Raw genomic sequence first — 7,536 nt, 5'->3', positions numbered from 1 at the left:
AGAGTAAGACCCTGTCTCAAAAAACAAAAATAAAATTGTTTTTTCTCCTTATTGAAATAGAAAACCCCCCACAACTCTTGACTGTAAAAAATGTCAAAAAATATGCAACTATTGGAGCAAGTATAACTAGTATGTAGGATAGGATCAGACATGACCCCATTCTTGCTCTGACCTCATACCATTTCTCTAAACATTACTTGGTATGAGGGTGGGGGGCCCTTACATGAAAACTCTGGAAAGCCCTATTATGTTTCTTCTTATCTTAGGTAACAGCTCATGAAGTAGAGGAGAGTAAACAAACCAAAACAGGTGATTGTTTTAAAGTCTTCCACAGAAAATTTCTGCAGAATTATTTCAGGATAAATCCAAAATAAGGTACTTTTGCTTAACAGATTTTGGTCTATATCCTAAAATTACATTGCCCAAGAAGATGATCAAGCCAGGTGAGTTGGAATAAACCTAGAATAGGCTAAACTCTTTGTTTTCCCAAATGGCAGGAGAGTGCATTTGATTTAGAATATGGTGGAAGCCATGAAGGCAAGAATCCAAGAATGGCCCTCATTCATGGCATAGTCAGTCCATACTAGGTTTCCCATGAGGTAAACCATGCCACAGGAATAGGCCAGTGAGGGATAAGGAGTCAGAGGCTTGGACCCAGCCTAGGAATCTAGTCCAAATGATAGTGCTTTCCAAATGATAGTGTTCTAACCAGCAGGGCTTTCCAAGTGATAGTATCCTAACCAGCAGGGTGAAAGTGGGTTTGGCCGGTATGGAGGTCCCCAGGATCTGATCCAGTGAGTAGGATATAAATTAGGAGTCTCCAGACATGGACCACACTTGAAATCAGGAAGATAACTGTATCATGCTTCTGAATATGCCATTGCATCTAGGGGAAAGTTCCAGCTCACACAGCATGGTATAAATAAGAGCAAGTTGAGCCTCAGGGTCCCAGGCAGGTGAGCTCATAGAGGGTTTAAGTCCAGGTGCTGGAAAGCGGGGAAGTAATTAGAAAGCCTTGAAAGGGTTAGGGATTAGGTAGACGTAGACAGTTTTGGAGTAGAGGGGGGTTGTATTTCATAAAGTATGTAGAGGTCCAAGTTCACCACATGTATATTGTGTGTAAGATGACAAGACTAATTCCAGACCACATCTTGGGATAGGGATGCTCCTACTGAACATTCTGGAGACTTCTTGGCTCCCAGAGTGCAGGTTGGTTGTGTTGAAAAGTAACTGGGGAGACCAGGACTGGTGAACCATCTCTTGGCCCTCTTTCAGAAATGGAGCTGTCAAAATGCAGCCCCTAAGGTGAATATTTGCAAAAGATTCTGGATTCTTCTCAAAAAGCTAGATTACTTGTACAGGGCTTTTAGCCTACAAGTGAGGCTAAGCTATATTTCAGCCTTTGTATGGAAATGCAAACTAGGGAAGAAATATTTTTATTGTGATAAAGATCATAGCTAGTCAGAAATCAAATAGGCCATAAATGAGAATAGTTAAAAAAGAAACACACCTTAAACATTATATTTTAACTTGAAACCTATACATGTACATTTATTCACCCATTTGCCAATGTGGGTCTAAGGTCTTTTCATTGAGCATGAATTGGCTAATCAAGGCTCTGCATCATTTTCATGTGTCAGCTAACCCCATATTGTCTTCTCTATGATTCCCAGTTTCATCTTTAAAGTACAATGAGTATTTAAAGCCTCCTGCAAAAACAAAAACAAAAACAAAATGTGAGTGTAGAACTCTTCTAGAGTTCTTTTATAGTTGCCTTCCCCACACCTCATTCATTTAAACATTTACCAAATTTATTTTTCCTTCCAAAATATTCAACTTATATTTTTATTAACATAATTACTACTTTTTCATACCCATATTTTGTCAGTTTGAGTAATATTCAATCAAATTATATTATTATGCTGAAGGGAACTAGCATAACCAGGTTTGGGAGCAAACCCAGCTGAATCTTTAGTGAAAATACAGCTCCACAGGAGGGAAGAGAAGTACTAGGTTGTGTCCAGAAGCATGGCCTCCTGATGTGGATAATTCAGCCTCCTGCAAGTGTTAGTCAGCATTTGTTACAGAGGGAATGGAGAGTGGTTGTTAATTTTGTGAACTGGTTCAGTGAAGGTGTATTAAGAGAGTTCCAGCTATACTCCTTAATAGGAGAGAGTACAATTAACTGAAATTTTTGCTAATGTATATCCAAATCTAAATTTAATTTTGGGTACATATTATAATATAAAATTGATCTATCTTATAATGATAGTCAACATGTAATGAGTGGTTTCTATTATTACAGCCTGAGCTAAATGCTTTACATGAAAACTTATGGATGTGATAATGCTATCCCCATTTTTATTAGTCTGTTCTCATGCTGCTGATAATGATATACCTGAAACTGGGCAATTTACAAAAGAAAGAGATTTAATGGACTTACAGTTCCACATAGCTGGGGAGGCCTCATAATCATGGCAGAAGGTGAAAGGCACATCTCATGTGGTGGCAGACAAGAGAAAAAGAGCTTGTGCAGGGAAACTCCCCTTTTTAAAACCATCAGATTTCTTGAGACTTACTCACTATCACAAGAACAGCATGGGAAAGATCCCCCCATGATTCAATTACCTCCCACCAAGTTCCTCTTACAACACATGGGAATTGTGGGAGTCACAATTCAAAATGAGATTTGGGTGGGGACACAGTCAAACCATATCACCATTTCACAGGTGAACACACTGAGGCATAGAGAGGCTATTTCCCTTGCTCAAGGTCACAACTATCAGTGTGCCCATGCTCTTAACCCACATCTATTTGGTGCCTGAAATCATACTCCTAATCATGACACCATGCTGCTTCATGTTACAGCAATAAATGCCAATAAATGCAAAGGGACCTGATATGCAGAAGCTGCCAAACAATGAAGTAAGTAGGATTCCTTAAAACACTTTTTAGTAATTCCTTTTAAAGTTCAAGGTAATTGTTGAATCAATTAAGCTTTCTGGTTCTCAGAAACCTGGATTACACTTCAGGGAGACTTCATTGCACTTAAAGAGGTATGACTGCCTAATATATAGTTAGATATGAGCAACACAGGTCACTGTAACAACTCAACATTTGTTAAGCACTTGACTATTGAAAGCATGAAAATAAAAAGGATGTGGCTATTTCCAGAAGGAACATGCAGTCTCCCTACTCATGAGAATAGGATTTGTGGTCCACTTGGAGAGACAGGATTGTTCACTTGATGATAAACCATGGAGGGCAAGGAGTACAAGGTCCTCAGTGAGTGATGCAGACAAGAAGCTCCAGGAATGGGTAGGTTAAGGCCAGGAATGTGGTCAAGATGCTTAACGAAAGGCTTAGGGCTTGATGTGGGCCTTGAAGAGGGGCAACTGGTCAAGGCAGGGGACATTCTGAGCAGGAGAAAGAGAATGAATATAATTCTTGGGGTAGGAATATGCATCTGGGGCTCTTGTGTGCTTGCAAAAGGGGTCTTATCAAGGAGTGGAGAGAGACAGGTAGTATAGAGCTAGCTCATGGAAGAACTGGACTGAAAGGCTAAGGAATGGAAATATCTTTCAGGCAACAGAGAATTGCTTACATCAAGGTCTGTGGTATTATGTGATCTTATTTGACTTCTAATAAGAATGAAAAGACCTCCAGTCAACACAGTCATTCAGTGGCAAGTCAAAACGTTTTGAACATTGTAGAAGATGCTTCTTTTTCTTCTCCTCCTCTTCCTCCTCCTCCTCCCCTTCCCCTTTTGCTTCCTCCTCCTCGTCCTCCTTCTCCTCTTCTTCCTCCCCTTCTTCCTCCTCCTCCCCTTCCCCTTCCCCTTCCTCATCCTCTTCCTCCTCCTCTTCTTCCCCCCTTCTTCCTCCCCTTCTCCTCTCCTCCTCCTTCCTCCTCCTCCCCTTCCCCTTCCTCCTCCTCCTCCTCCACCTCCTCTTCTTCCTCCCCTTCTCCTCTCCTCCTCCTCCTTCTCCTCTTCCTCCTTCTCCTCTTTGTTTTGTTCTGAGACTCAGTCTCACTCTGTTGCTCAGTCTGGAGTACAGTGGCACAATCTTGGCTCACTGCAACCTCCGTCTCCCAGGTTCAAGTGATTCTCCCTGCCTCAGCCTCCGAGTAGCTGGGATTACAGGCACACACCACCACATCTGGCTAATTTTTATATTTTTAGTAGAGATGGGTTTTCACCATGCTGATCAGGCTGGTCTTGAACTCCTGATCTCAGGCCATCCACCCATCTTGGCCTCCCAAAGTGCTGGGACTGTAGACATGAGCTACCATGCCCAGTCCTCATCATCTTCTTTACCTCCAGCACTTACACCTTTCTGGAGATTTTCTGGCCAGGGAATGTGCTGTTCCCCCAGTGCCAGCCTTGGGCAGGATGAAAATACCAAGGAGTGATGCCCTGGGAGTAGCTTTCAGCCAATGGAGGTTGGCAGGTGCCTGGACAAATACCCCAACCTCCTCACCCCTCAGTGGAAGCAACTCTGAGTTGTGGATTCTCCACCATCTCCAAATGCTCCCCAGAGAACTGAACCCTAGTTGCCAACAACAGGACTTGCTTGGTAACACAGCCTTTATTCACTGCCTTTCCTTCCCTATCTCCCTTCCCACTCCTCTACGGAGATTTCCTGGGATCACCTCCCAGTGAAACTATTTGTACTTTCATCTTTGTCTCAGGGTCTGCTTCTAGGAGAATCCAAATTAAGATAGTTATTTTTTTCAAAATAGCAGACTCTTTTTTAACCAGCCCACCACCAAACCTTTAAAAAACCCAAACGGCGAATTTGGCCTCTGGAAGCAGCATGACTACCTGACAGGCATGTGTAGCATTTTTACCTTCTCTGCCTGTATATAACTTCTGACATGTACAAGTTAGGTTTAGCACTATATCAGAGTGAATTATGCTTGACACTCTGCTAAGGAAGAAAAAGAAGAGAAATAACAGTAAATAAATATTGACCACAGAGCTTTCACAGAATCAGGCACTTTTCACATATAATAATTTCATGTAAATCTCATAACCTTACAACGCAGATGGAACTGGAGGTCATTATGTTAAGTGAAATAAGCCAGGCACAGAAAGGCAAATATTAGGTGTTCTCATTTATTTTGGAGATATAAAAATCAAAACAATTGAACTCATTGACATAGAGAGTTGAAGGATAGTTACCAGAGGCTAGGAAGGGTAGTGGGAGGACTGGGGGAGGTGGGAATTGTTAATAGGTACCCCCCAAAAATAGAAAGAATGGATAACACCTACTATTTGATAGGACAATAGGGTGACTATAGTCAATAATAACTTAGTTGCGTATTTTAAAATAACTTAAAGAGTGTAATTGGATTGTTTGTTACTCAAAGGATAAATGCTTGAGGAGACAGATACCTCATTCTCCATGATGTTATTTCACATTGCATGCCTATATAAAAGACTCATATACCCCATAAATATTTATACCTACTATGTACCCACAAAAATTAAAAATAAAAATTTCATAACTTCTGAAGTAGAAGTTATTGCCTTATTTTTCAGCTGAAGATATTATTATACTATAAAGCCATGGAGGGTGAGGATTGTATTTTACCTGCCATTTTATCCAGTTTTCAGCACAGAGCCTGGCAAATAGTTAAATCCTAAGAAATATTTATTTGGTAAGTGAACAAATAATATGTTAAGTAGCTTGTCTAAGGTCACAGAACCAGTTATTCGCAGAGCTGGGATTGCACTACCTTGTGATACTCAAGGAAAAGTAACCCTCTATTGATTGTCCCAGGCAAGACTACAACACTTTGGTAAATACAACAATTGCAGACAAATTTCTTTTTGGTGTGTCCAGAAGAAATAAACAGGGGCTTTATATTCTTTTTCCTATAAATTATGTAATTTATAAGCTATTGAACAGAATGCTAGTTGCATATGTATTTTTATTTCAATAACAATTTGGTGTGACTTTTTAATTCAGCAAATGTTATATCTTCATGAAAGATGTAGGCTCTAAGGGGGAAAAACCTCCAAGTTTAGAAATATGAGGAAGAACTTCCTCATCACAAAGATTTCTGGCACAAAACAGACCTAATGGTTTTTCTACTCTATGGCCCATGCCGCTTGTGTGTGTGAGAAGCTATAGTCTGTCCCTCATGAGTGGCTCTTCTTTGCACATCATCCACCACTCAGACTGTTGCTATTAATCAAAACAAAAAGGACTAACTCTTGAATGATGGAATTTTGGGAGCTTGTGGTAGATAACAAGAGTGATAGATATCCCAAGTGGAAGCAGAAGTCAGATAACAAGAGGGAAGAAGAGTTACGCCACAGAGTAGATATGCAGAAGAACAAGCATATTTCCCAAATCCATCATAACCAGCACATTTTTGTAACTGGAAACAAATGCACTTCCAATATGAACATGTTTCAGTTCACAGGGTAGTACGTATATGAAGCGAGCTGTGAGTTCTGATATTTGTTGCATAATGAGCTTATACTCCCTGCCTGATGCCCTGAAAGTTTTAAACATTCCGGCAGAATTCATGATTTCTTGACTTCGTAATTTTTTCTCTCATATCCAAATGGGATTCCCTCCATCTCCAAAGTTGTTGAATGGAACTGTAAGTGAGAATTTAAACTTGTGATCCCAAAGCTTAGTATGGAATACTCTGTTTGGATTGGTTTACTCTTTTTGCTCAACATGAGAACAGTGTACAAGTTACTGATTGGATATCATGATGATCCAGATTGTCTAGAGCAAGAAAGGCTGGATCAGAGAGAAAAAAACATCCTTTCTGCTGTTCAGGTTGGTCACCGGGCCCTCCCCTATCAGTGTGTTTCAGATCCTCTGTTTTTCTTCTCTGGACAGTGTTTTTCTACCTTATGCTTCTGTTTACTTATTTGCTTCTTTTGCTTTGTGATGAGAATCAAAATTGTCTATGCAGCTGGCTGTCTTCACCAATATAACTTTACTATTAAATGCAATTCTTTCCCAGGAAGATAAAAATTTCAAATAATATTATTGCTTGTTCCAGTAACTTCCCCAAAGATCCATGAACTCTTCTATAGAATGCATCCTAAACCTTGTTCTCTTAAAATTCTCACCTAGCTGTCTGCAACAATCCTAAATTATTTTATCATAACCCTGCTCTCATCCTAATTAAACTCCTCTCCATCATCAAAATAACCTACCTTAAACCAGACTTTGAAATGTCAATCAGTATCCTGACTGTTAATAAGGCTTTGTTGATGTTCTTTCTTAGTAGGTAAACAATACACTCAGCTTTGTCTTATCCACAGGCTGTTGTAGTGATATTTTGGACAGCAAGCATTTGACTTTGACAATTGTGTACAGCATTCTCATTGTCTTTCTGCTTTGGTATCATTTACTCTCTGCCAAATTCTGTATTTCAAACCCCCAATTCCCAAAGTGTAAGAGTTTGATAAGTTTTGGTTAACTGCTGTCATACCTGTCGGACAAAGCTGAAGTATATGGCCTCTTTCTGGACTAATGGTCAGCTCAGAGATTCATTGCCTTT

The sequence above is a fragment of the Gorilla gorilla genome, chromosome 19 (assembly GCF_029281585.2).
Source record: "Gorilla gorilla gorilla isolate KB3781 chromosome 19, NHGRI_mGorGor1-v2.1_pri, whole genome shotgun sequence".
NCBI lineage: Eukaryota > Metazoa > Chordata > Mammalia > Primates > Hominidae > Gorilla > Gorilla gorilla.
The sequence above is the reverse complement of the archived record's forward strand: the minus strand, read 5'-3'. Positions refer to the sequence as shown.